General features: G+C 37.0%; 1 long non-coding RNA gene across 1 annotated transcript; it reads left to right on the top strand.

Moving 5' to 3' along the window:
* Positions 1-305: 305 nt before the first annotated feature.
* LOC117244816 lies at positions 306-27,688 on the top strand. The gene is made up of 2 exons (XR_004498611.1): positions 306-13,194; positions 16,872-27,688. It is a non-coding gene; the product is annotated as an uncharacterized LOC117244816 (long non-coding RNA).

Below are 27,688 nucleotides of genomic sequence, written 5' to 3'. Positions count from 1 at the left end.
GGCCGCCGGGCCGAGGCCGCCGCCGGGCCGCGCGTGCGGCTGTCCCGCAGCAGGTGTCCGTCCCCGGTGGAGGAGGAGCCGGCGGCGGGGCCGCGGTGTCGGCGGGCAGGTGTCGGCGCCTCCGCCAGCCTCCATCCTCGCCCCGGCCCGCTCGCTTTCCCCACCCCCGAACACACCCTGCCGGCGGGGGAGGCCGCCCGCCCGCCGCGCTCCGTCTGCGGCGGGAGGGTTTTCATCCCGCTACGGGGAATGTAGGTCAGAAACTCCTGTGCTCGCCCGGATCGTGCAGCCCCGGTGACCCCGCGGTCGTGCCCGCGCCCCGCGGCGCAGCCCCAGCCCCGCGGCGTGTTTACATCGCTCGGGAGCGCGCTGGGAGAGCCCTCGGTACAGCGTTGCTCTCCAGAGCCCTGGGTAAAATGGAAGACAAAAGCATTGATCTGAACTCGTCATGGCAGGGAGCTTTCTGCTGGTGTTTCTGTTCGTTTGTTTGCTTTGTTTTTGTTGTTTTGTTGGGGTTTTTTTCCCCTCTGAGTATTTCAGCATTACTTTAAACAATATAAAGCCTATTCAGTTGTTGGGAAGAAAACTCTAGACTTTATTTTTTATTTTTTTTTTGCATGTTGACTTACTTCGTTTCTAGTGAAAAACTTTGGGTATGTTTGTAATGGATAAGAGTAAAGACAAGACGTAGTGAGCAGGCAGTTGTGCAAGCTCAGTGTTGTGATAACAAAACCCTTTGTTACTGGAAAATCCCTGGGCATTAAAATGGAAAGGAACTTTAATGGTGGAAGTTTGGGGGTTTGGGGTTTGTTTTTATTTGTTTGTTTTTGGTGTTTTGTTGGTTTTTTTTGTTTGTGTACTTTTTGTGTGTTTACTATTGAAGTCTGGAGTAGAAGTGGGTAACCTGATTTGCATAGGCCGGGTGCTGCCCACATAGCATTCTGGCTTCCCAGGGATCTGCAGTGGGTGCTTCCAGCTGTAGGAGCAGGGCCTCTGCCTGACCTACCCAGTTCTGATTGTTGGTTTCACCTTTCAATTCTTGTGTCTTACCTCACTATTATTTTAGACTTCACAATCCAAATCTGTTATGAGTGTTTGACCATTATTGTTAGTGGTTTTATTTTTTAGTTGAGTGCATTAGTTTTGATGGGAAGTATTTTAGCCTAACTGTAAAGATAAGTATGGAGTAAGATGTTTGAAGTACTTCAGATGACAAAACACTGCATTCTGTACTTCATGGTAACTGTACTGCTATTAGTTTGTGCAATTAAATTACACTACAACACAGAGTGTTTACTTCCATTTTACTGAATTCTCATATTACAAAATACAGTAATTTTTAGGTTGCAGAAGGAGTTTCCTTCAGAACCTCTGTCTCTCTCTTTGTTAGCATTTAAAAATTAAATGCTGCTAGAGCCAAAAAGCTCAGATGTTTAATTACTCAGTATATTTAACAGCAAAAAGCTCTGTAATGATACAACTCCTGTAACTAGGAGAAAAAAATTGCCATCATTGACATACTTCTGGGAAAGACCAGGATTCACTTAGCATGAAAGACTGATAATATATGGGCACTATACAAATAATTAATTATTAGAAACAATGTTTGGTTTACTGTCAGTGAATGTTGATTGTAATCTATTCATATGATACATGGCAACTAAAAACTAAAGAAATATAAAATGTGATGGAGTTTTAATGTTTTGAATTTTTTATTTGCATTGTTGAACCATTGCATTTGCATAGTTGTTTTCTAGTTTTGCATGTTAAGTGTTCTCAGTAGCTTGTCTTCCAGACTATAGCACACTGAACATGAACTTGTTTGAAGGGATAACAGAAGAATATCCAGCTTTGAATTCTAAAGGTGATGTTATGCCCTTGATCCATGCATGGAGCTTTTGGAATTGTGTGGATCAAGGGCATACTAAGGTCCCTGGAAGAACAATGAAGGGTAACACAGCTTCCCCTGATAACTATACTTACTAGTTCATGAAGTGTAATTTGAAACCTCTTGCACTGTCTATGGTCAGCGCAGTAAATGCTGCTCACCCAACTATGGCACTTAGATTCTTCTCATTTATTGTAGCTTTCCATTATAGTCAAATATCTTTATTACTTGTTACTTAACTTAGGAAATGAAGTGGAATAAAACCATGAGTATGTGAACGCCAGTAGCAGATGAGAGCAAATGTTTTGAAGTATTTCTGGGCTGAAGCTGCAGGTGAATGAAATCTGAGTGGTAGTGGTTTCTTAAGCTGGGTCACCAGAAGAGGAAATCGGGCTTGTGTAGCAGACAGGGCAAGATACATTGTGTATACAGAAGATGGAAAAGTTTCAGTGTACTCCATTAGGGGTTTATTTCTATGGCCTTCTCTTTCAGGTTCTCCTAATAGGCATTGGGTTTTGACTGGAGGACCAAAACCAAAAGTTTTCCTTTGGTAATGAGATGCTTCAGGATTCTGGCTCCATTTTGAACTTCATTTGTTTTAAATGCTTTCACAGTTTTCCACAGGGCACCCCAACCTACAAATTCTGAGGGCATTTTAGAATAGTAATATGAAAGATGAAAAATCTTTCATCTGATATCTGGAGAGACACAGTTATCAGTTGCCATAAAAGTTGCTCTAATTCCTCATCCTAATATCAATTTAATTATTCTCTTCATTTTCTGTTGGGATTTTTTTCAGCTTCTCAATTTACAGTAGTTGAGAACTTTTGCAACCTAGAAGTTAAAAATATCAACATGTAGTAAATTACATTTTTTTAAAAAGGCCACAGGAAATCTTCTTTAACTTGTTGCAATTAATGTAGTAAAATCATAGCTTTATTATTATTCATTATCTTGAAATAATTTGTGAAAGTAACATGAAACACAAGTACAACACATCTGAAGTTTAAAAAAGGTCACGTAACTTTTTAATTTGTCAAGTGAATCTGGTACTTTCAAAATCATTGATTTTACATGAAACAGGAATATTTTATCTTTTCTAGAACTACTTTCCAAACTAGAATGAATGTCAGCCCTGCAAAACTATATAGTTTGTAGAAAGTTTTGTGTGTGTTTTACTTCAGGTAACACAATAATACAGATTTTAAAATTAATTATGATGTATGGCTCTGAATTATTTGTCCTATTAGATATGCAAAGGAATGTCATACACAGCAGCAAGAGGTTTGGCTATAAATTAATAGTAATCCCACTTAATGTTTTGTTTGTGGTTTTTGTTGGGTTGTTTCCCGCCACAGATTCAATAGTACTTAGGTGTGATGTCTTATTTCTTTGTTACCACCAGACTGGATAAGAGACCAGGTGATTAGAATATACTCCTTAGGTACTGGAAGATTTGTAAACCTTCTCTTCTTCCAATAAATCTTGATGATGTGGGCTTGGCTTCTGAATTTTATTTTCTGGGATTCAGATGGTCTTTGCTGCTTTTTCTGTGGCAGTATGTGGTACCAAGTTGCTCTTAAAATGTATTTTTAAAGGAAACTATACATAATTTTCAAATCATGATTCTGTACATGTATCTTCTTACCTAGTAGCCAGATCTCCAGTTCTGTTAGTCCAGCATGATTTTACTAACTTTGACTTCTGTGGTCTTTAAATAGCCAAGTACAGCATATGTGATGTGTATTCTGCATGTGAGTTTTATGTTCATTCACTCCTCCTTCTCCTCAAAGTGTTCCCTACAGTAGCTTCAGTATGACAGAGTTCCCATTATAGTCAATTCTTTGCTTTTTAACTCTTATAATTATTCTTTAAGTAGTGCTTCTTTGAAGTGTGCTTGACAGGAAGATGCAGTCTTCTACTTTTTCTTTTTCCTGTAGATTTTAACATCCTCTGGGTTCATTTCTTAAAAACTAAGGGTTTGTTTTTTTCATATTTTTCATGTGTATTCACTGCTGGGTCATTCTGTTGTATTTTCTTGCTGAAGACCAAAAGAGACCACAAGTGTAGCTCTTGTTAAGACTAGATGAGACAAGGCTCTATCACTGCTGACCTTGGTTAGATTAAAATTGGTGAAGTAGAGGTGAAAAGCCCTGTATCCATTGCTATCCCAAGGTAGCTGATTCCCTGTCACTTTTCCAGAGACTCTTGCCTTGAGTGTTTTTGATCAGAGTGTAGTTTTATTCAACAGAAAGTATCTTTTTTCTTTTGCTCATTATGTTTAGCTCTCCAGTTTTGAAATGGGTAGCTTTTGGAGCCTTGTGCTTGGATCAGAACATCAGCTAAAATATCTGTTGTATAAAGACTAATTAACAATATATATTGGAGTGATGCTGGAATGGTCTGCATGAATAACATCTCTAAAGCAACGTATGCAAAGCTTATTTCCCACTAGGTTGTGGTTGTATCCTCTATTAATTAGATAGGTTTCAGCAATAAGAAAAAAAAGAAATAGTTGTAATTACTTGCTGAAGAAATACCTGAAAATCCCTCTGCAGTAATCACCAACGTAAGACTACCAGTATGCACTGTGTGGAGAGAGGCACCATCTGAAAATTCTGCTTTAATTAAAAACAAAATGCTTCACAGCTTGGACTAGCAAAGAGAGAGGTTATCACTCATTAAAGATAGCCACGTGGTAGCATAACAAAAGGTCAGAAGGGCCTCCAAGTGATAAATTGGTTTGTATTTAGCTGTTGTGGTTAGGCCTTTATTACAGGCTCAGACTACTTGAAAGACAGAGTATTTTAAATTACTTGGCATTCCCTTCTTGCTGGGTTTGTTTAGTGTTTGTTCATCTACCCATCCACATAAGCAGAAGTTGCAGAAGTGACATAATCTAAAGTAGGTTATGTAGATAATATTATTATAGATTATGTAGATAAATCTTGAATAATGCTGGGATTTCTCATATTCTTTCAAGTCACTTTGTTCCTTAGCCTAATTAAGGCTATGCTGTGCTGCAAAAATGAAGCTCTCATTGCAGAATTCTGCAAGGAGCAGAATGTAAGGAGGCAGCAGTGCAGCTTACGGTGTGGAGTGGAAGGCTCTGCTCTTTTCCCCACCACACTGGCAGTGTGTGGTGAAGACACACCACAGTCTTCAGACAGTGAAACTTCTTCTGGAGCTGACACATCCCTTCTTTGGACAGAGCTCGTTTGGAAAGACTTTTGGACGGACGTCAGATTTTGTTTTCTGCCTGCATCATTTCTAGACATCATAAGGGACTTGTTTGTCCAGATTCCTTTTTTTTTTCCAAAATACAGTGGTTGGTTTAATAAAGAATATTGTTTCTGCTATACAGTTCCAGATCAGATCTGAGTAACTGGTTTGGTTTGTTTTATTTAATCAGTGCTTCTAGCATTTAAGCTTGCAAAGTTTTCAGTGTTAGGAACCTTGAGTCAGTGGGGATTTTCTTTATAAACTTGTGAAATCTAGGGCTAAAACTTGGTAAAAAGTCTACCCTCCAGTGCTGCTCTCAAGCTTTGCCTTTGTTTCAGATACAAGGTGCTATTTCATAAGCATTTCTTTCATTTGCAGGTCTGCTTTTCTATCCCCAGCTACTTCTTTTCCTGCCTCTGTGCCCTCAAGTGTGCTGGAGTAACTGTTTATGAGACAGCAAGGTGAACTGAATTTGAGATTGATCTAGGTTAAAAATAACCCTACAAAAAAGGGAAAGCAGGAGGGACTTCAGTTAACCTGGATTTGGCTTCCTGATCCAGTTCACTGCAGCCACACAAGCAGTTGTACCAGTGCAGGTGGGATATGGCACAGAGAAGAGAGTGGATAGCAGGCATTAAATAGGAGCTGTCTGACCTACTGCTGTTGCCAAAAGGAGAGCTGTGATTTCAGGCTGTACTGCAAGTATTTTCCTACCATAAGCAGTTTCTCTGCTGTGAGGTAGAAATGCTTCCTGGGAAATGGGAAAGAGAACAAAGTAGCAGTGGAGCTCTGAGGAGGTAAGTGAAGTAAGGAGTGTGTTGTCTTAGAGTTGCAAAACTAGAAGAAAAATTCAGTTTGGTTTTTTGTTGGGTTTTTGGTTGGTTGGTTGGTTGGTTTCTTGTTTTTTTTTTAACCTTCCCCTTCAATGTTTGGGAAAGGATTACACACATTTTACTTCTTTGTGTTATCATGGTGTTCAGGAGGGCTAGTCATGAGCTAGGACCCCATTTTGTTAGTACAAACAATATGTAATTTGTTCTCTGAAGTCCCCCTGTTGTGTTTTGGAAAATAAGGTGAATGCTGACAGGAAATGAAAGTGAGACTCTTAATTTGTGTAGCAGAAGAATTGGTATACAGCAGTTTAGAGGGTGTGCTATGCAGGGAGCTAAAGGGAGATACTGCCCTGCCTGTGGTGTTGGGATCAGCAGTGGTAAACAAGAGTCTCTTCAGGGCTCGTTTGAGCCTCTCTTTGGCATCTCCCTTGCTGTTTCTTCCACATCTCAGCAGAATCACATCCGCTAAGAGTAAGGTTTCACGAAACAGCTGAGCCCAGCTGGTGACTTGCACTGTTGAAAAATCAGGTTTTAATCCTAGACCCTTCACAGGTCACAATTCAAGCGTTTCTCCAATCCATTGTTAAGGTCTTTAACATAGGCAGAAAACAATGCAGGTTTTATCTCTTTGGGTTATCTGTAATTATTTTTGCGCACCAAATCTATTCACTGAGGTGTCAGATGGCAAAAGACAGATTCAAATTAAGCACTGAAAGCACATTCATTGGCAATTAAATGGTCAAGTGGCAAGAAAAAGGAGTCTATATTTTCTAGCATTGAGCTCTTTAAGACCTCACCCTGATAACTTCTTGAAAAAAGATATTGCTCCAAACTACCACTTTGTCATCTGTATTTGTTTAAATAAGAAATTACTTCAAGACTTTTTTGGTGAGAGTGTTATCACCTAGCAGTTGACATCTAGAGCTATATGAAGGTAGAGAAAGATAGAGTAAAACATTGCTTGTTTCTACACTTGCCATATGGATCTTTAAGACAACAGCATTTTAAGAGGTTTGTGGGATTTTTTTCTGTTCAAGTTTTTCATTTTGTATTTCTTTGGTTTTGTTGTTCGGTTGTTTTTTCCAATTTGCTATTCAGAGTAAGAAATGTAATTAAGTTTTTATTTCTTCTATTAAATTACTTTCTGCTTTTCTGTGCCCAGAAGTAGAACATGTTAGCTGGCTTCTGGTAGAATGAGTTCTGGTGCATATTCCTTGTTATACACGTAGTAAGGGTTAGGCTAACTTCTTAGCACTATGCTGTGCAGTAAAGGTATGGAAACACCACCTTGGTGTTTGTTCTGTGTGGGTTTTTAAAGCCACAGGTTTTGTTACTTCAGAATAAACAACCAGTTTCTGTACACTGGGATGTCATCTGTCTGTAGTTTTGAGCAATAATTTTGAGGGTTTTAGGAAATACTTTTCAGTAAATCAGGGAGGCATATAAATATGCTCTACATGTAGGAGTTAAATGGTTATCCAGATTCTGAGAAAGCAAAAATCTTTTTTATTACATAGCTGATCTTTACCTGAGAAAGCCTGATGAGCATTTTTAAGCTAATTCCTCCCCTTAGGAAGGACAGAGGGGTGCTGTTCTGCTTCCACTGACCTTTTTCTTTAGAGAGTTACAGTATTTCTGTGATAGACTTGCAGTAAAGTTAGCAAGGTATCTTACCTTGTGTCCTTTAAAATGTTGCTAGGTGAGTGAATATCGAAACTGTTCCCACCAAACCTGGTTTGGTGATTTGTAAATGTAATTGTTACTTTGTTATTCCTTTGCCTCTTATAAACTTGTATCCTTTTGCTGAACTATTGTAGAATCTAAACTGAGGACATCAGGAACTTTTTGTTTCTTTTATTTCAGTCAGGTTAAACTGCTTCCAGGAAGTATGTACTTATTACCGTACTGCACTTGCTGCTAGCATTTGTCTGTAAACCCACAGACATCCACAGCTGCCATGTGGCTCAAAAAATTAAAACAAAGGAAAGTGCAGTTTTGGGAAGAAGATGGAAACTTGAAAGATGGAAAAGTCTGTTACTTTGCCTGTGCCCAGAATCAGTTTGCTTTTCCCTCTCACAAAATGACATAATTAAGGGTGTATGTACTCTGCTACTTCAGCAGTTGCATTGTTATAGTAATTAAGGTTAGTTTTGATTACTATAGTGTTAAGCAGTTTGAATTCTTTGTCTTGTAGCAAGCAGCAGTAACAGTTTTATTGTGTATGTAAATTATGATTGTTAAGCATATGATAATCTAGCCTTACTTTGCACAGGGTGAAATTGTGATTTAACTGTACCAAAGTCTAGCATTAAAATTAAGGTTTTTTATGCAAATTACCTGTATTCTAGCATTGTATTAACTGACCTATAGATTAATGTGAAGGATGTAGGTTTTGATCAGGGTTTCTCATTGAAAAACAGGGTAGGTGGTGATTGAGAAGAGCATTATGTAGCTAAAATCATGCCAAGCCCATTTGAAAGATCATGTTGTTACCCTCCAACAGGTATGATGAGAGGACACGTTTTCATTAACTTGTTGAGGACTATGTTACATTGGACAGTTTTGAAAAATTCAATGCCTTTAGTTGTATGTTTGTTCCTTGTGAAAACTTGTGTAGTGAGAAGCACACCCTTCAACTCCCAGCACCAGTTCTCTGCTCTGGCAGCTATAGATTAAGAATTCTAAGGCAGTAGAGTGCAGCAGTGGGTGGTGTGTTCAAGCTGGATTCTCTCTATTGGCTGAAAAATCTACATTGTTGTGGTACGTGTTTATGTGAACTGAACTTCAGAGAGAAATTAGGTGCTGCATCTTTTAGCTTAATATAATGGCTTGTATGAATATCAAATTGCAAAACAAGCAACTTTGGAAATTTAAGTGTACAGCAACTTTATGGGATGTGGAATTGCCTGGGAGATTGAGGGTGTGTAGTGCTTTGTAGTGGTTCTTAGGATGTTTCCTGGTTCTTTTGCAAATTAGCAAATTTTTTTTCCCCCTTTGAATTTCTTGAGGATGAATGATCAGATGCAAACATGACACTAAAAAAAATAGCCTGTTTTTCACACAGATTGCACTAATACCTAAGAAAGTTCAGTTTCTATCTAAATTTGGTCTATTGTTATGACATGCTTTCTTCCAAAAAGATTGCTCTTTTGATACTACCTACCTCATCATCCAACTGTTCATTTAATAATCAGATGCAGAATTTATTTCATTTGCATATTAACTTAGGTTTTTTATATTCAACTCCAAGGCAGGACATTCTTGAACTTTAAATGAATGTGTTCAGAGTTTGGGTTTTTTCAATTTCAGTTAACATTTTTTGTTTTTAAGCAAAGCTACTACCATGAGTTGGTGATGAACATCAAACATTTTGCATCTCAGGTGAACACTCAGGAAAAGGTTGACAAGGATGGAATGATGTCCATGTGAAGAATTACTATATAATTGCTATGTAAGTGACATCTCTTACCTAGAATAGCTAGAGGGCATGATCTGTAAAACTGTGTGGCATGGGGAGTGAGGAATGTCCTAGCTTGCCTTTTTTATGTAGCTGCATTGCTTCTATTGGCTTTTTCCTTAGGAACAGATACCAATTTATTCCTAATGAAACATTAGAGCTGTCCTTGAGAATGAGAAACTACAGAAAATGAGGATGGAGAAAAAACAGATAACAGCTGGTAAAAGAAGGAACGTGAGTAGAGAAATGTAAAAACAGGGAGCCAAAGGGAGCTCTGAGCAGAATATGGTTTGGGTCTGGTCCACATACTCCCATGCCAGAAAAGAGAGATGATGAATGCTGGCCAGAGATGCTCTGCCTGAGGAGGTACCACAGGTGTTGGGACATCCTGAAAAGCTTCTTCCTCCCGGTAGCAGCTTGGTCAGAGGAGCAAGGTCTCTGATGAAGAGATCCTGCATCATGTGGGGCCTTAGAGAGGAAATGTATAAATGTAAAGGTGAACCAAGAACATTTTAATAAGAAGTTTTGGAAAAGCTGAAGCAGAGGTTGCCATTAATCCCACTTGGGCCATGGCATGCATGTATTCCACCTTATCCTAGAGGGAACTAGCTTTCAGGACCCCAGGCAGAGCATTATGGATGTACTCATATCTTTAATGTATTTTTCCTGGCTGGGCTCTGGATTTAGCCCAAAGTGCATGCTGATCCACATGGCATCATGCCTCTCCTGATGGTAGGAGATCCCGTCTCCTGCTTTCTATGCTGGGCAAATGGTGAGAAAGTGAAGTTCGAGGGCATAATGGAATTTTCCAAGATGAGGTGTGAAGATGAACAGGATTCCATGAAATACTGAAATACTACATGGGGACAACATGTATCTCATGGGACAACAATCTTCTGCTGGGGTTACACTTGCCTTAGTCTTGTGATTTAGTTCAGCTCTTGTTACACAGGCAGAGAGGACACCCCTGACTACCTTCATGCCAGATGCCCAAAGGTACAGTCTGTGGTTTTGTTCTGCCAGGGGTGCGAGGTGTACTTGGCACATTGTATAGTTTCAGACAGTTCTTGTGGGGTTTTGGGGGGTTGTTGGTTTGTTGGGGTATTTGGTTGGTTGGTTGTTTTTTTTTTTTCATGGAAGGTGTGTCTAGACACCTTGGTACACTCAGGAGCTAAAATGGCATTAGTTCACTTCAGAAGACTTGGGATTTTTTTGATAGTGGCTTTTAGCTTTTCTTTTGTGTTTTCTGTTTTTAAGCAGATGCTTGAAACTATGCTGTTTATTAAAGAAAAACATTTACTAAGTAATTGACAACAGAAATATTGAACATAATTTGACCAAGTAATTTGTTCTTTTTGACTTTTGACTGTAAGACAGTGTTGTGTGATGATTTGGTTGAATCTTCAAACCAGTTATAACCCCTATTACTTGTTACTTTAGAGTGTTTTTTTCAGGACTTCTTTTAGAAGCAATTTTATAGTGTCTGCTGGGTAAGAGTCTTCAGAGTAGAACCTGACTTTTGCTGGTATGATATTTTTGAAAAATCCCAAAACATGTTTGTAGTGTCTCCAGCTTGAGGTTTGGGGCTATAATTATGAACTGTTCTTCAGCTTGCTACTTATGGAGTACTTACCTGACCAATTTTCTTTGGCAGTAAAGCTGACTTGAAAAATGCCTGCCGTTATCACCCCTGCTGCTCTGCTCATAGCTACAATTCACTGCTCCTCCTGTGCTGATACAGTTGTTCAAGGACTGCTCTGTGTCTCACCACAGTGGTTAAGACCCTTGCTCTCACCTGGCACTGCTCTTTTAATCCCTTATTTCATGGAACTGTCTTAAAACACTGCCCTACCTTGTGCAGGGCTAATACAAAGGAGGGATCCAAAACAAGCGGGAAATGGTGTTGCAAGTGGCCTTTACCACTGAAGAAAACACACAGGATTCACGGAAGGGAAGAAGAAAATGCTACTGTTGCATGGTGTCAATATCACCTTTTGGATATGTTAACATGAGGTGCTTTTTAATTTGAGGAACTCTTTGGAGCCTTCCCTTGATTCTGAGATGCTGCTGACTGACTTAGTAGTGCTATGCATCACCATGCCATTCTCAAATACTATCTGCAAGAGTTGTCCCATTTTTTGCTTACAGCTGAGACTAAAAGTGTTTGTATCATTTTAGTTTTGTTTAATGTGATTACCCTCATGGTCATCAGCCCAATTTATTTTGACAAAGTTATCAAAAAGATCACCAGCCTTCCTCTTCATATTTTAATTGCTTCAGAATATACTCAAGTATTTGTTAGGACAAATAAAACGGGAAGATGACTAAAACATATGCATTCCTTTTAGATACAGCATGTGAGTAGGGAGTAGCAGGAGGAAGAAGAGATGTACAGAACTGTGCAGCAGCACAATGAGAGATGTGAAAGAATCCAATACCAGAGTTAACCTAAATGGTATGGTAAGACTAGAGCACTGGAAATTTAGTATGATTTTTGGCAGGAAAAATGAAGGCATGTCTTGCATTTATCTTTTCTGCAGTTGAACTGAATTCTTGCACTTAGTGGTGGATACACTGATTTTCTGCAGGATGTATTTTTCATTTAAAGTAAAAATAAAGTTCATACCCTTACTGTCTCTTCTTTCAAAAATAACTTGTGGTAGTTCTGCCTTTCTTTGTGTGAAAATAATTCCAAACAGAAAATAGTAGTTGGCTGGTTTTCCACAGTTCTATTCACAACACTATAATTTTCTCCACCAACTAAATTGACTCATTCATTTCCGCTAATACATACAAACTTACTTGTTCTGCTGCCAGTCTTGTTGTTAAAAGGCCTAGCCCAAGACACAGTGGCTGAGAAAACAGAGCAGTAGATGTTCAGTGTGGAAAGTGCAGTTCTTTCACATACATCCTTTTCTCTTCAGACTTGGACATACATTTTTCACCAAGAGAACTGTCAGCCACTGGAATACTCTCCCCAGGGAAGTGGTGGATTCCCCAACAGCAGGACACTGAAGTGCAGCTGCACAGGGTGCTGGGCCATCTTGTTTACGGCATGCTTTTGTCGAGAAAGGTTGGACCAGATGAGCCTTGTGATCCCTTCCAACCTGACATTCTATGATTCTCTGACATGTTACAGAGAAGCTGAGTAGCAGAGCTAGTCTGTTGAGCTTGAGATTGTTTGATACTCATGCAGCACTAGAGAGAGGTTTAAAAAGTGACTGCAAATTGGGAAGGAGACAATAGACAGGTACACTTTTAAGAAATAAAGGCAGGGTGAGAATTTTGATTCCTCTCAAATGATGTGAACAAGGTTGGATATTTTCAAGAAGACAAGAGTTATATGAAAAACACTTTTGATTTCTTCTTGAATGCACATTTAATAATGAAAAGGAGACATTTAGTGAGGGAAATACATTTGGGGAAAATGTATGCTTCAGTTGCAAAAGATGGAATATATTCAGTATATGGGTGTAAGCCACAATACTGGCAACTTTGAGTCAGAGTAAATGCTGAAGAAGGAAGATGAGAGAAAGTTAAGAAATAGTATTATTAGTCCCTATTAAGTATTTGCTAATGATACAGCTATCAGCAATAACATTATAGCACGAAGAGCATTTTTCCTCTTCCAAAATACAGAAGTACATCAGCATTGTGTGTTAAAAAAAACCTCCTCTTTGCGGCACTTCTTCCCCTGCTGATGAGAGCCCAGTGGACCTCTATTGCACTCCAAGGATATAATGAAACGCTCGATCTCCCTATTTGTGATTGCATCAAGAATTATTCAATGAAAGGTAGCATTCAATTTTTTCTGGTGTTTCATCACATGGCAGAGTGTATTCTTTCATGAAAGATTAAACTGCAGATGTTACTGACATCTGTTATTGTTTGGGAGGTTCTGATTTCTTTGTGTAGTTGGAGGAGGGTTATCTGAATCAGAATTACTTTTGTGCTGCAGCAGCGTGAATTTTGCAGTGTCCTATGAGACAATATGTAACCACAACAAAACCAGGATTTCATTTTTATAGATGTACTTACTGGGATGCTTTTGTGGTCCAAACACAGAGCAATTGTCACAGCATTGGATAATTTAGAACTGAACTTAGAGGACTGCAATGTGAAGTACTAAAATACTGCACTTTGGCATCATTGCTGTTTAAAAAGTACTTCCAGCTAATTGTTCTGTTCAAATACTTCTTCACTGGTGATAGTATTTAAGAAGGGATGGCAAAATGAGAACAGTTTTAAAAGATGATCTACAAGCAGATATAAATCTGGTCCTTGAAATTTTTACAATTTAAGAAGGCAAAAATGTAGACCTAACGGTAGCCTAACATTTATAGATGGTTTATACTGAAGTATGCATACTTAATACATAGATGGAATTCATTTAACTGAAGGAAAAAAAGCTCTGAACAAGGGCAAGAAGAAATTTTCCTACCATCACCACTTGATTTTTCAGGTTGGAGAAAGTGAGAAGGATAATGGTTTTAGTACAACCAATGTAATTATGCTCTAGGCAAAGTCATTGTCTGTAAAAAATTTATTGTATTTTGACAATGATGATGTTGGTACGAGATATATTGGAATTGAAGTTAGGGAAATGGGAAGAAATGGTAGTATATCAACAGCTGCATCTTAAAGCAGTCATGTGATAGTAGTTTAAAATTCTGTAATATATATGAATATTCTGTGGGCATTGCATGTGACATACTGCAGGAAAGCAGGTATCAGTTTATCTTTCTACTGGTAAAGGCACAAAAGAGTGAAGATGATGGCCAGGCCTTGTTCTGTTCTCATGACAGTCACCAATTTTGATAAAGTGGCCAAAAAAGGGGCCTGTTTCAAGAGGTCTTTTAATATATCATGGGGGGCTTTTTAAACCAAATGTATTTGATTAATTTATAAATATTTACCTTCTTAGCAAACTTTTTTGTTTTTCCATTTAAATCTCAGAATGTGGGTCCTACTGTTATTCCAAATAACATTAATTTTTATCTGAAGATAATGATATGTATGTAAGCCCCCTGTAAATAGACCATAAATTATTTGCAGTCTATGGTGGTGGTGTGGTAGTAATACTTTGAATTTGGGTGTCCAGTTAAGGGTAGAAAAATTTGGACATTTATGTTTCAAGTTGAGTTTTAAAAATTAAGTCATTAATAGGTAAGGGATCTGTTTTTCTTTTTTTATTCTATTGGCACATACTAGCATGGTTCAATTAACGTTTTTTCTTACATCAGTGAGTGTTTTAACCTCTTAACAAGAACATTTTTAAGACTTGCACTTCAAGAAATTGAAAATCTTTTAAAAGTGAAATAGTATATTCTGGTCCTCTGTTAGACTGCAAGTATTTTCATTAATTCAACCTACATGTTGCAGTATTACTTGTTGATTCATTAGCAAAGATAATCTAGCTTGGAAACAATTTATAAGGATCAAGACAGTTTGTCTTAATTCAGTGTTTCTATTCTAGTACACATAACAACATAAAAGATGTATCTTCTTCACTGTAGAGTATTTTCTTCACGTTCTTTCCATTGAGTGATTTTAATGACAAACACTGTTAGGATTCTCACTAAAAGAAAATACTTTCTTGCCAACAAGTGTTTATACGTGATACGTCTGTCTTCTGTTTTGTCTTTTGTCTTCTAAAGTCTGGTATAGAAAGTATTGTGGGCTAGGGAGATTGTCATTCTTAATGAATTTTATCCCTCAAATCTTGCACCTGTTCAGGTAATACTTTAAAAAAATGAAAGGACATGTACACCTTGTTAAAACAAGGTGCTGTGGGGTGTCTTTTAACACCTTATATTTCAAGAATGTATTTTTATCTCATATTACAGGATAATTAATAGTGTTTTAAATAGTAAACAGTGATGACTATTGCGGATTAAAAACTGTGCATTTTAGTATTTTTAACTACTCAATATTAGTTAAATTTTGCTTTGCTTAGAAGTGAAGGTTACATTATTTCTGTGTAGTTTTTCAGTATCCTATTTTGCTTGGTAAGAGTAGAATTATTCGAACACTTCTTATGCTGTCCGTTCATATTATCATATTTGTGATATTATGGGCTGAGCAGATTTCTAGTGAAAATGATGTCTGGAAATGCAACTTTCCCTATTTATTTTTGGTAAATAAACCAAAAAGTCCACTAAAACTCAAACCAGGCAAATTAATATTTTCAAAATAAAAAAAACAGGCAGCTCACGAGTGGAATATTTCAGGAAGGAGAATCTGTGTACCTGTTTATCATTTGGGGAAGATGAGTGTGTGTTGTTTCTGAGGGGAGTCAAAGACACAGCAAGAATGGACCAGAGAGAATTTGAGCAAATAGTGGAAGACGACCTGTGAAAAACACAGCAAGGCATTTTTTGACAGCATGGCTAAAGAAGCCTTGTGGACTTCTCATGTTTGGTTCTTTGTATAGGTAGAATTTTATACATTCTTCATAAATACCCAGGCTTGAATCAAGATAGTCTGCAGAGAGCAGCAATTCACTTATTTCTGTTCAGGTGATGAGTGGATGATGGAAACAGGTAACCTGCTCAGGTCAAGTAGGTTGCAATGTGCATTTGTGTGAGGAGCATGGGTTTGGTTGTTTTTTTCTTGACTGGCAGAGGTGTAATGATATGTACTGTCCAAAGGTTCTTTTGCTATATCACTTAGTTCTTCGCCTTTGTTTTATGGTTTGGTGTTTCTATCAACAGGCCAAGACATGACTTTTCAGGTGATACATAATTTTCCTTCCCTCAGAAGTTAAAAATCAGTATATGCTTTCTCTCTAGAAACAGCTCCTCTGAGTTTGTGATTGCACACCAGCAGACAAAAAGTGTGCCACTTTATTTTGCAAAACTGATGTACTTTTGCTGCTAAGAAAGTAATTCTTGTAATTCTTTGTAATTCTTGTATACATTTATAAGCTTAAAAAAAACTCTAGTGAAACTGTTCTAGTTCTGTGAGCCTCTGTTGTCCATAATAGTCATCTTAAAATGAATGTTTATGGTTATATAGCTCTTATAACAGTTGAAGGATTCCTTGTTCAGGCAAATTAAAATCAGTCTCATGATGGGGAGGGGAAGTGTTTCATTAAAGAATTCAATGTATTTCCCTCATTTCTATGTATCTTATGAGTCCTATTGGCTTTCTTTCAGATGTAATTAACATACATGCACAGCCACACTCTGTTTTTTCATTACACCTTTTTTCCAAGCTATCTTTCCACATAGATTTATTTCAGACACATTAGTTTTATGTCTCCATTATGGTTTTGTTCAAATTGGAGTTTCTGCAATAGTGCATGCACTCATTGCTTTAAACTATTTTCTGTTGAATTTCTATATGAAAGTTACTTGATTTGTTACTAAAAGTTAAGCAATGCAATGGGTCGAGAATAAAATAAAGCCTCATTTTCCTCCCTTCTTGTTTTCTTCCCATTCTAAGTTTGTATTTCTTCTTTGTGAAATAGGCACCCAAATACCATTTCATCACTGTGGGGATAAAAAAAGCAGCAATACCTACAGCTGAAAATCATATGGTTTAAGCAACTTGTCACAGAACAAGGATAGTGTCTGCTCTTCAAGGATGGTATTTAGTAGCCTTTGGCAACAGTTTGTCCTGATGCTGCTACAGGCTACTTCATCCTGCTTCCAAAGTTCTGTAGATCTTTCCAAAGGAGCCGAACCGATACATTTCTTTCACTGCCTGATGCTGAATGAGTGCCAGGATAGTTCCATACATTGTTCTGCAGGGAGTACCAGTCTGTGGAAAAAGGAATACGTCTGTATCTGTTGTTACAAAGAATGTGTAAACAAGGACATGCAGAGGTTATTAAAAGAATACTTATTCTGACTTCTAATGCCTTTTTGAATGCCAAAATGTGAAATAAAAATAATGTCTTTAAAACATAGTTTTCTGTTTGAATTATGTAGACAAGTACTTGTTTATACAGTTTGATTTGTAAATGTCTTCCTGTAAAAAGGCAGTAAATTTTATTAGTCAGTTATTGTCTTTATTCATAAATACTCCTAATTAGTATGACAATAGGTTGATAGCAGTTTAGTTGACTTTATCCAGTGTCCCTTGAATTCCTGGTTGTTATTTTTAGAATGTAAAATAAAGCTTAGAGGTAATACAACAGCATTTTCAGTGACACAGTTTGTAGCTTGCACATTTTTATGTTCAAGTTAGAGAAATTTATTAAAAATGTTGGGAAGAAAGTTTGTATAAATATTATATCAAAGACAATTTGGGATCATAAGAAGGGACTAGATACTGTGATAAGCTTTTGCTCTCTGAAACTCTTAGGGAGATTTTTTTACTAAACTCAGAAGTACTCCTAAAAATCTCATTAGAAGCCCACCCATCATTGTTTTGTACAAATAACAGAAATGTGTTATGCTCTGGTATCACGGTATGAAAATTGTTTGTAGATACTATTCATCTCTTATCCGAGGTCAAACTGCAGTATTTGTTGACCTTCCTACTTAGGCTTGATGCACTGAAAATCTGGGCTGTTAAACTTGGGAGTCATATGATTGTCTAAATCCTTACTTCTCATTCGCGATGTTCCAGAAAAACAAGGCAGAGGCAATGCAATCAGGCTTAACAGTCCTATTGCTTTTAACCATTTCTGAGTTTCTGTTAGGGAAAGTGTAGCTTTTGGGAAAACAGCAAGTTTTTTTAATTAGTTGGCACTATTAAACACATTTCATCTGTAAACTGGCAAATAACTGCAAATACTTATTTAACAGTTAACTCTTTAGAAGACCTAGGCATACAGCAATATAGTGAGGTGACGACTTATAATTACCCTAGGCTTGTAGTAATTCTAGTAACTTAAAATAATGTGTATCTTCATTTTTTGCCAGTCAAACATTTAAATTGGTGGTCTGTTACAGAGAGAAAACTATACCTTATTTTATGGCAATTAGTATATCAATTTACTTCACGTTCTCAAAGTGCTTATTAATTTTAGCTCAAAATAGATCAAATGTACCACATGTGACTGCTGTATCATAATACTACATTTCTATTTTTAAACCTAAATGGACTCTGGGAAAGTACTTTGCAAACTTTTGGCTTCCATTGCAGAGCAGGTTTCCCATGTGTTCCTGGGTAAAGTGCCTCCTAATGGGGTCCAGGAGTATCTGTTTGTCTTTCTGGCCATGTTTCAAGCTTTTATGTTAGTTAATTAAAAAACCCTGAAGCAAAGTCAGGTGAATTGTTTAAATTCTTCTTCAAAATGAGCAAGCTGGGGAAACTTCATCTTCTTCATTTCAGTCCTAAAAATGTCCAGATATTGCAAGGGAGAATGAAATTTATGCTGGAAGTCATGAGCTCAAAATCATATTAATGGTATTTTGTTTTGAGAATGTTTTCTCTGTGAACTTATATTCAACACAAAAAAAAATTAAAATTTGTTTTCCTGTAAGTGACAGGCTTTTCAAAATTTACTAATCTCATATTAAAAATAAGTCTCCTATTAAAAAACATGTCAACTACTGGAAAACAGTCTTTACCTTTTTTACTCTGCTGTTGTGGAGTCATGGCTCGAAAGCTATGTATAGGTTAATATTAATTTTGTAATGGCCATTTGGGATCTCTTTATCCCCTCTGCACATGGTCTGAGTTCAATATTAGGACTTTCCTCTCAGAATCTCTCGCCAAATCATCACAGTCATGAAAATGGATAGAGTTGCCTAGGCAGTGAGGAATTTTAGTCATTTCTAGGTTGAAGGCAGCTGTAGAATGCAGCAGATAAGTCTTAGAGCAGGTGAAATGGTTACTAAGGTGTTGGTTCCATGGCTCTGTCAGAGCATGCAGTGGTGTTGTACACTGACTGTAGATGGGCTTTTCAGCCTAAATGTGTGTAATTGCCGCTTGTAGTAATTCAGTCTGAGAGTTACAAAGACAAAAATACCAATGACAAGCAGCACCATAGATACCAGTATTTAATAACTCATCATAAAGGAATATTATTTTTGCAGTCTGAGCTGCATCATAATTTGAGATCCAAGGGAGTACCCTTAGGTGACAAACACTGGCAGACGCAATCCACGATAAACTTTGGATGTTTTGATTGCTTAGCCTGTGAGCCAAGGAGCAGAAGTGCTTTTCTGAAGTAGCTTTTCATGCTGCAGTCTTGGCTCTGGCTGAAGAGATAGCACCCCAAGGTCAGATTTTATTTTTTTTTTGTTTCATATGAAGACATCAACATATTAATGATGTTAATAAAACCACTAAGTTTTACAGCTTAAATGTCTTAATCAGCATCTGTAGCAACATCAGATAAAAATGAAGGATAGCAAAACAAGATCTGTTAGACATTAGTGTTTCAGGGGTCCCTTTTCTTAGCATGCCCAAAGCGTATCTGTAGTTTGGTGTTCATTTCCCAAGTCAGTTATAGCCAAGTCATAAGTTGCTAAAATACTGAAGAATATTAAAAGTGGGTGTTTCATCTTTCCTTTATGCCCAGTTGGCAGTCAGTAACTAAATTGAGCTTTCATTTCAGTTTGAGAACTGAAGAGAGTTGAGATAATAAGATTGTGTTAAATCAGTTTTTGGTCTTTGACCTTCTAAAATTAATGTCTAAAACAGAATTAAGGATAAAGTTGTATAGAGACATGGAGTATTGTCCTTTAAATTTAAATGGCTGAAAAATTGGGGCAGCGAGAGGTTAGGCTATTTTCTTCTCCATGTACAGTGATAGGCCAGACCTTTTTATTTAGAAAAATTTTGCCTACACTACACTCTTGGAGGCTTGCATTGTAAAACTTTTTTTTTTTTTGTAGTAACATGAGAGAATAAAACTCTTCTAATTGTTTAAGGCTGCTGGTGAAGATGCCTTTTCTTGCTCTTTAATATACCCCCAAGCTCAGGTTTTGCCTTCACTCGCTGTAGTGGTTTCAGATGCAGAGCCCTCACTCTGTCCTTCCTTAGCTCCTTGTTTCAGTTTTACCTCTGCTTTGTGCCAGCTCCCTAATGCAGTCTTGCATCAGTTCTCAATTCTTTGCCTGTTAGCCCTTCCTCTGCTTTTTTTTTGCCTTTCCTCCCCCCAGTTCCGTTGCGAAATTCTAATTTTTGACCAAGTGTTGGTGACATTCCGGTGTATCCTAATATTGTTATGTTCCCTGTGCTTGTGTCATAGTTGTTCCTGAAGTGGACACTTACTGGCAAAGAAAAGAACATTTTAATTTTAAGCTGTGTTTTAATGGCTCACTAACTACTTGTAAGCAAAGAAGTGGCCTAATTTCCTTAATCTTTCATATTTCAACCTGTTTAAGCAATAATTAAAGTTTCTGGTGTAAATATGTCTTAAAAAGATCTATTTCACTCAATATGTTTTCTTAGGAGTCCTTAATTTGGGCTTTATTTGATTTAGGACAAAAATCAGACTTTATTGAATGTGTCTTTTTTATGTGTACTTATAATTCTCTTAATTTTTAATATGTGAGCCAATTTATGTTGTTTACAGTCAAAAGTATGATGGTAATCCATCTTCTTGTCTGATGCAAAAGAAAATTAACAACAATGTTTGAACTTGAGGATGTCAATTTAAGCATGAAACATCAAAAAAAAAAGTCTTCTTTTTAATTTAAACAAAAACCAGTCAATTTTATTTTAAATTGTTTCCATGTGTATGACTGAGTTGTCTGTTGAATTTCAGGCTACCAATTATTTTTAGACTACATAAATTAATGAGAACAGATGGCATGTATGATTAGAAATTTTGGCATATTGAGCAGTCAGGCTGAACTGAAAAATACTTTAATGTATAATATGTGGAACAAAATTATATCAAAAAGGTATTTGCAAAACCAGAGGTGCAGAAGAATTCTATGAAGAAAAGCAGAGAGGATACCTGAGCTCAGCCTCTACAGCACACTGCACAGGACATGAGTAAGAGGCCTCTTGTCTTGCAGGTGGCTGTGTCCAGTTGTGCATCTGGTAATTGTATCTCTAGATGTGTGTTCAGTCATTTAAGGGAATGAAACAAATAAATTCAACAAAAACCATCTACATGAGAGGAAGGAGGAGGGAAAGTTTTTCAAAATACTATGTAATATATATGTTCATGTAACAATGTTTATATATGATGTTCAGAATTAAAATATTTACCTAGAGATGTGAATTGCATTTTTTAATAGTATTGAGAAGAAATAGTAGAAAAGGAAAAGAGGTAAAGGTTCATTCCAAGTTTTCCACCCTGCTGTTTTCATACCTATTCTAGGTGACTTGCAAGCATTTTTTTATCAGGGTTGTTAGTTATGGTTTTGTTTGCAATTCTTCTGAAATGCTTTTAATTTTTTTGAATGCTTCTAAATGCCTTTCTTATCTATATTCCTTGAGCTGGTTGCTTTAAGTAGAACAAAATTTGCACCCAGAATATCTGCCTTTCTTTCCTGTTTCCTAGAGTGAGTATATATGTACCCATTTTTCCTTAGGGCAGGGAAGGAAGATAAGCTTGGTGTTTCAACACGAATGGCAATGAGGCTACAAGTTTTTCAGCAATGTATAAATGCATTGTTAGCCTTGCACAACTTTTCAGAAAAATCATGTATCAGCAGTGTTTTCAAAAATTGCAATAATACTTTGCCTTATTTGGCTGATAAATTAAGCTGATATTTTCCTCTGAAAGTGTCAACTTCCCAGAGAAAAAGGAATGCAAATGTCAAATGTTACCTAATAATAATATGTAAGCACTCATTTTCACTTCAGATTAAGTATTCATTTAGGCTTTTATTTCTTGTAGTTTAAGTATTGCAGGTTTTTTTTTTTATTGTATTAGAAAGGGCTCAGTTACTGCAATTACTAAATTCATTATTTTGAAACTTCACTCAAATGGGATGCCATGTGTTTCCTTCCACCCACCCTCTCTAGAGTGGAAGAAGGTGGATCTTATAGTGGAAATAAGTTTAGAAAAATTGCCCAATGTAGTGCAACTGTTACCTCATTTTGGCAGTTGGCAGTTTTCTTGGGTAGATTTTAACTTGAGAGGAATTGGAAGAAAACCAGAACCTTCCCACATGCCATGTGACTCCCAGAAATAACAATTCTGTATTGAGCTTGTTAGGAAGAGCTATGAGCATCTGAGACTGGCTCACAGTGAAACATGTTTGTTCTTCCAGGAGGAAGAAATGAAGCCTCCGGCTAGTTAAAAACTTTTAAGCTTTTTTTCTCAAAATGGTTCAAGTAAATTAAGATAAAAACTCAAGAGATGTCTTCCAGCTCTGCTAAATTAGAGAGATTTTTATTTCCCTGAAATAAGAAAGGCCTGTACGATGTTATCGTGAGATAGACTTCACCTATTCAAAATAGGAATATTTAAAACATTTTGTTTATTTTGGAGTAATCATGATTAGGATAGCCTATTGTATGATGTGACTACTGCCAGATGAAGGATAACATTCCCAGTGACTAGCAGGAAGGCCCTAGATGGTGAAGCCTGTTTGGCAAATGATCTGCTCTCCCTGCAGTGGAGGTGTGTGCTGAAGCATGCGGTGGTGCAGAAGAGTCACAGTATCCTTGTTCGGGAGGGTATGGGGTTGATTGTCACTGCTTTGAGAAGATGCTTTTAGTGGCAATTCACAGTATGAAATACAGTAATTTTCAGAATGCATTTCAAGTAACTCTTTGCTCTCTCTTTAGAGAAAATTAAAGGTAAATACAACTGATGGATGTTCTTGTATCTAATTAAAAAGTAGCTTCAAGATGATTTGCTGTGGTTTACCTGTCAGTTAAAAGTTCACATTACACTTAATCTGAAATGATTTCTTTATTTGATATAAATGGTGTTACTGTGGAAAAGCTTATTCTCTGTGAAATCTAATAGAGTGAGTTCTATTACAAGTAGCCAGCATAACAAAAACCTGTTTCTTAGAAAGAAAATATTTGCTTTTTAAACAAAATGCAGAATTGTTAAACTTCTCAAAATAAAAATGTTAGGCATTATCAAGCACTCATTTTGCACTAAAAATAAGAAAAAATGTTGTGTTCAGCAGCACAGCTTGTAACTTACTCTCTATAAGCTGGTGAAGGAGTCACTAGTTTCTTTTGATCTCTTTTTTAAAAAAATCTTTGATCATGGTGCTTTGAAAGGGAAAATAAATTGAAAGGTTGAGGATACAGTATTAAAGAATCATATCTTTGCTGACACATTGCAAGTGGAGCTGGATGCCATGTGAATTGTTTGACTTTGTTCAGAAAATTACAAAGATTGGTATATTTTATTCCCACCCCCCCAAAAAAAAAAAAAGAAAATAAACGCTATGCATTTTATCTTGTGTTTCTTTCCTGGAAAGTTTTTTCTGCTTTCCTGCGCTTTTAAACAAACATAAAACCAAATTAAATATACTTGTATATGTATTTAGCTCATTCTTTGTAAATGGAAGAGTGAAAGATATCTTTTGACAATTCTGCCTGTCCAAGCTTTAGTTATTTTGGCATTTCTTGTAAAGTAAAACTTGGGAATGCCACAGGGTAATGTGGACTGAGAAGCAAAGTCCCTGTTACTTATCGATAAACACAATTCATAAATAGGCAAAGGCAAATGTACAATTTTACATTTTTTTTTAAACTTGGTAATTTATTTCACTTATATCCAAATGTAAATACTATTTAAGAATATATTCAGACTAATAATAAATAAATTCACTTTATGTGAAATAAACTCAAAATAAATCAGAATTTTTAAATGAAAATCCATCACAAATAGGGAAAAAAGTATGATCTGTGAACTTTGTTGATGCCCTCACTAAGAAAAATAGCTAGTAATTAGAAGGTTGATGCATTAATTATTTCCCCTCTAAAAAATCCAAGATATTCAGTTGTGTTTATACAACACATTACAGATGAATGACTGAGTACTTCTGAAATTTTCTGTTCAGTATTATAATTCCTCATGCTTTGTTTGGTCTTAAACCAGCAGATGGCATTTGTTACTCCATTTAAGTGCAGACTAACATATATTTTGTAAACACGGCGTAATTAACTTCAGCATATTATAAAGAAATCTTGTTTTCTGAGTTGTGTTTCTGATGCCTCTGCAGTTGTGCAAGTTCCTGTAGTTGAGATTCCACATACTTAGCACAAGGTGTGCTGGGCAAACTCCGAAATGCCCTCTTACACATTCTACAGCCTCTTGCCCTGTGGCCAGAAGCATCCTCCCTACTTTTTGGGGTTTAATGCCTGTGTTCCACTGTAGCTGCTGTGGGGGACAGGGAGTGTTTCACTTGCTCCTCTGTTTGTGGGGCTGAGCAGGCTGGTGGGAGTGGAGGGAGCAGGGCTCTCTTAGGGCAGCCTGTAGTCTGGTGAGGCATTGGAATGAGGGGCTGTGAGTCGTGAGTGCATCTCTGCAGCACATGGCCAAATTTTCATTCTTCAGACTGTACTTTATGAAAGCTGCTACTGTATTCTAATTTGCACTCTGTACTACTTCAGTCTATGAAAAAGCACTTCCAATAGAGTTACTTTGGGTTTGCTTTCTTTCTTATTTGGATATTTTTCTAATTAAACCTAAATGTCATATAATGAAGGAACACTTCAGTTTTGGAGGAAAACAAAGGTATGAATTTAAAATACTTAGCTCAAGGTGGAGTAATTTGGCTTGGGTTATTCTTTCCCCTAGTGTGCTGGTGATTTAAAATGCTTTAAGATTGGCTTTCTGAAAGTGTTACTAAAATGTCTCTGGTTACTCTAGTATTTAGCATTCTGGTCTTTTACTGTACAGTACAGATCTGATAGTGAAGTGTAGCTGCTAATATAGTGAATAATTTTTGCCAGCAAGACTTCAGTTTAGGTGAAAGCTGTCCTTTCTCCTAGTTTCTCTTAATTTTTGACATAGGATAATGGGAGGAACTATCTGTAAATATGACTCCAGATCTCTCAGGGATAATAATTTGTTATGTGCAGCACTCTGATTCATAATACTAAATGTGTCCTAGGAAGGGGTTTTCGAACCCAAGTGTGCCTCGTAAGGAGCAGTTCCTTACAAGTTCCTTTAGCTAAGAAGCTAAACCAAGGAAAGATAGACCAAACTTGCAGATTTTGGAAAAAGTAGAGCTCTTCTACCCAAAGCTTCCTGTAGCCAAGATCCTGTCCACAGCAGCTTCACACCTGCAGGAGCCTTTAAGGTTCCTGTGAGAGCCAGGTCTTCAGCATCCTTGCTCTGATAGAGAATGGCCAGAATGGAAGCAGGGAGCTTCTCCTTCAGCCCGGTCAGATACTGAGTAAAATGCCTGCATGGTTCTTCTTTACTCATTTTGGATCAATAACCCATTAATGGTTAATATTAATCAACAGTAATTAGTTTGATATAAATTAAGTGAACCAAAACCTTTATTTGCTGTTAGGTTTTTCAGAGAGGCAAAGCAAATGAGTTCATGCTAAATTGCTTCACAATTTAACCTTGGATTTTAATTTTAAAAGTCTATACACTTACATGTTTTTTCTAGACTTCATTGGTTCAAAAGTAGAAACAGCTTACTCCTGGCAGACTACTATTTTGTGTAACTGTAGCAAAAAGCACTTACATAGGTACTTTCTCTTTTGCTGCAAAGTAACAGAGTTTGTACAAAACTTCTGATTGGCTGTTGAACTACTGTAACTTGTGCTAGCAGGTAACTGCAGAGGGTTATTTGGACAGTGTGTGATTTGGAAGGGCATGGACACCAAGCACATTTCACCTTTCAGATCAGTACTTTCAGTTCTCTTGTACTCATGTGAAAGCAGCTGTTGCAAAGATGGTTCCTGGCTAACCTTTGTTTTATTATGGAGCAATTGTATGATTTTTATTCACATTCTGCCAACGCTGATCTTGCAGTCTGAACTATCGTATTGGCAAGCATCAGTGAGCACAGCACCTTGAGGTAGCCTGTGAGAAAAGCATGGAGCAAGGTGATGTCTTAGGAGAGAAATCCAGTTGTCTTTGGAAAATTGAACAGTTTTCTTGAAGATTTGCCTTTTGTACTGAGAGTTCTCTGTCCCCTCCTTGTCAGCGCTAGATTTGGGACTGTGACTACAAGGTATTTGATTTCAAAAAGACCAGATAATGTGTTGGTAGAAATGAGGAAATCTGTTCGATCTGCTGCCAGGGTATGTGTCCACAGAAAATCACAACATCTTAGATGATGAATTTGTCAAATTTTGACAAGAAAACTGGTGAGAAGAGTAAGAACTTCCAGCTTACATATGAAAAATCAGATTCTGAATTTGATGTTCTTTTTTTTTCTGCACGTTCTCACTTATTTTTTTATTCATTTTTGTATCATCACAGTTAACAAGTAAATGATGCTGTTAGACCATGTAAGCTTAAATTAATGCTTCCTGATGAGAGCTGAAGGTATTAGATGTGTGCTGCAGTTAAACTCGTGTACAGTAGATGCCAGTAGAGACCTACTGAGTCAAAATAGAAATATGATCAGTGTTTCCATAGTAACAACTTCCTCCTGGCAGTCCTATTTATAGCAGTGCTGCAGTCCCAGCCTCAGTGCAGCTCTCGGAGGGACTCTCTAGGAAGGGTTAACCTTGTTAGAAAAAATGTAGGCATAGAGGCACACTAAAACCGTATGGGTTTGCTTTCTTTTGTTTCATTAAACAAAGAAGTTACTGATTGTGTTTATTTTCTTTTTGTATGTTTTGAAAAATCTTTGTTTCAAAATGGAGAACCATTAAAGCTGTAAGCTGTGAGCAAATACTGCTCCTCCTTGTGTGTGTTTAAGAAGAAATGCAGCCCAGTGGAACAGTGCTGGATGTACAGTGAAAATCAAAACACATCTGCTTTTTCAAGAGCCTTTTTCTGTCTCTCTTTCTACCCATAATTCCTTCTGAAATATGCATGCCTGGCAAGACTCAAAATGGATTGTGTTCAATTACATAATTTTGGATGAAAATGTAGGGGGGGGTTTAAGTTACAAAAGGGCTATCTGTGTACTTGTTTTACATCCTTTTCTTTCAAGGTTTATATAACAATTAGAAAAATACCACACATATTGCCTAAGGCTTATAGGACAGACATTAGATTTTTTAGTATACATAGTGTAAAAGGTTTGAGTCATTAAATGCTTCTAAACTTTTGTATTTACTAATTCAAAATTAGATACTTAAATTGTTTTCTTTTTATGAAACGTGTTGGCTTCATCTTTCAATTTACAAACACCTTATTGGTCAATAACAGACCAGCAAAATTTGTCAAGATCCCCAAGCTCTTAAAAATGGAGGATCCCTCACTAACACTTTGTATCAAGTAATTGCTCATTCCTTTTGTAATAAATAATAAATGCTGAA

This window comes from Parus major, chromosome 8 (assembly GCF_001522545.3).
Source record: "Parus major isolate Abel chromosome 8, Parus_major1.1, whole genome shotgun sequence".
Taxonomy (NCBI): Eukaryota; Metazoa; Chordata; class Aves; order Passeriformes; family Paridae; genus Parus; species Parus major.
The sequence above is the reverse complement of the archived record's forward strand: the minus strand, read 5'-3'. Positions and strand labels throughout refer to the sequence as shown.